General features: G+C 41.5%; 1 pseudogene; it reads right to left on the reverse strand.

The window, feature by feature from the left end:
• Positions 1 to 1,420: 1,420 nt before the first annotated feature.
• LOC147464911 (crinkler effector protein 8-like) lies at positions 1,421 to 2,115 on the reverse strand (annotated as a pseudogene).
• Positions 2,116 to 2,700: the final 585 nt, after the last annotated feature.

The raw sequence follows: 2,700 nt of genomic DNA on the forward strand, positions 1-2,700 counted from the left end.
TCTCTTTAATTCTTCTAATTCCGTTATTCTCAAAGTTGATAGGCCATTTCCATTACATTCACATGGAGAGGGGCTATTAGAAACAAGCCATGTAATAATCCTAGTGTGGGAGCTACCTCTACCTCTATGCTTCACATGACATCATTCACCATCTCATTCAAGTATGATTTTATTGATAATTATGTTGTTCATCTTGTATACAACATCATGTATAATCCCATTTCAATCAATAAAAATTTATCTCACTTTTATGCATCAATCTCCTATTATTTGTCTTGATTGTCTTGTTAATAATCATGTCATGAATAAGTAGTCCTTAGATCCTTATACAGTTTCTTCATTAGTTAGATTCATTCTCAATTTCCATCATTCCAAGCATTATGAGTTTTCAATGCCCAACCGTTATAAATGGTAGTTACAAAAAGAGACAAGAAAAAGTCTCATCAAAATCAATGCCATTCTCTTTAGTATAATATTTTGCCACAAGTCTATGCTTACAATATTCAACACTACCGTTAGGTTTACATTTCAACTTGCAAACCCACTTTGTACGAATATCCCTTTTGCTAAGAGACTTCACACAAAGAGTTCATCTAAATACCTAAAAGAAAGCCTCCCCCTCATTTGCATACATAATGAGCACGAGGCTCGAACTTAAGAGCCTCCATGATTGCTAATAGGTACAAATTTTGCAAGCATCCATGCTTTTCCCTCAAGCATGGAGGCTCCATGCCTCCCCCTCATTTACATACATAATGACCATGAACAAGCATGGAGATTCGAACTTAAGTTCGAGCGTCCATGCTTGCTTATAGGTACAAATCCCACAAGCCTCCATGCTTCCCCCTCATTTACGCACATAATGAGCATGAACAAGCATGGAGGCTCGAACTTAAGTTCGAGCCTCCATGCTTGCTAATAGGTACCAATCCTACGCTTGCTTGGTTTGAGTTAAGGTATTATAAGCTTGGCAACCACCCTCATGGGTTAGTGCTAGCTCAAAACATCTTAGAAAATGGTAGAGATCTTCTCAATTTTTCTATGTGGAGGTGCTCTTCTCTATAAGCTTCCTTCCCAACCCTTAGTAGCTGACACATCAAAAGGGCATTGTGTTGGTAGGGGAAGTCACCTTATAGTTATAGAAAGAATGTTCTCCTAATGATGGTGTACATCATGAGTCACATTTAGCGCCTCTTAGCACAACCCACTGGTGAGATGGTGTGCATCGTGACTCACGCTAACACCTCTTTCAAACCATAATCTAAGTAGGATACGAGAGCAAAGTTTGGTAGAGAAGGGACCTTGCTTTCAATGGTGCACTCATCGTACCTGCACTTGCAGCTCCACCATTGCCATCACCATTCGCATGTGTGTAAGAGACCCAATACCTATTTTCGGTGCCACTAAGGTTTTATTGTCACTATTGAAAGACTGTGTCGCAGTGCATGAGGGAGATATTGTGCAGTGACACCAGTGCCATGCAAACCCATTTGAGCGCCTCAAAAGCCGCTCCACGGAGGTAGGCTTGATGGGATCCCCTCTTGGCTTTGAAGTCCAATGACAACCTCATCTCATCCCATCTCAAGAGCCATTCCGCAAAGGGAATGTGCTGCTCTACCAACACCTCGTACATACTATTCACTACTACCCATCGCCTCCTACTCTAATAAACTTGCACACATGTGACATCATCACCTTCATTGCCTTGCAGCTGCTGCTTTGCACCCTGGCACCTGTGTAGTCACTATACACATTGCGCATCCCGGCACATGTGTCCGCCAGCACAGACATCAGTTGAGCCATGTGCCAAAACGATGTCATGGCACTCATCCTCTTCCTTGGGTTGGACAACCCAATGCTCATCAAATTTGTGCAAACCACTTTATCGGCCTCGCCTTTTCTCATTTCACAAAATTTCATCGGCATGCCCACTGCATGATAAGACACTATGTAGGGAAGATCACTAAAAGTCCACCATAGACATCGCAAGATCATCCCCCTGCAATATTGTGGTGCTTGAACTGCTACTATTACTACTACTAGCTCCACCTTGTTCCTCTCCTCTCCACCGACACAACTCATGCACCACACCACATATATAAACCCTTTCTTCATCGTATTGAGAGTCGCGGCTTGTCTCACACCGAATCAACCCTTGCTCTTCTACACAAAAAGCCTTCGCAATGTGGTTGATGCAATCGTCCCACAAAGCTTCATGACTCAAAGGAGCTGAGCTTGTCATATGTTTGCCAGTGCTCCTGACAGTCGTCAACCTGAAGCGTCAACCCTGGCTCAAAATTCAAGTTAAAGTGAAAATTCAAATTAAAGTCTAGCTGGAAGGTTCAAATTAAAGTGCATCTCGATCAACCTTCACCTTTAATTTTGTCATTATTCGTTTCAAAAGTTTGAGTTTGTAATCTTCCTATATTTTTGGAGCACGACGACACTAGAGTCACATTAGAGAAGTGGTGCTCCTCTAGATTTTAGAGCCTTGTGCCTCGCCCTCAAAATCAAGTTAGCACTGATTAGATAATGCTTTCAAATTTTCAGCACATTTACTACAATAGTGAATTTTGTATCATATGTACTAAATTTAGATTCAGAGGCTTTAAATTTACGACTTTCAAATGCAAGTGGGTGGTTATCTTGCATAAGAACTGCACCGATACCTTTTCCACTAACATCAATGACTACAACAAC

The sequence above is a fragment of the Adiantum capillus-veneris genome, chromosome 1 (assembly GCF_014529385.1).
Source record: "Adiantum capillus-veneris isolate H3 chromosome 1, ASM1452938v2, whole genome shotgun sequence".
Classification (NCBI taxonomy): domain Eukaryota; kingdom Viridiplantae; phylum Streptophyta; class Polypodiopsida; order Polypodiales; family Pteridaceae; genus Adiantum; species Adiantum capillus-veneris.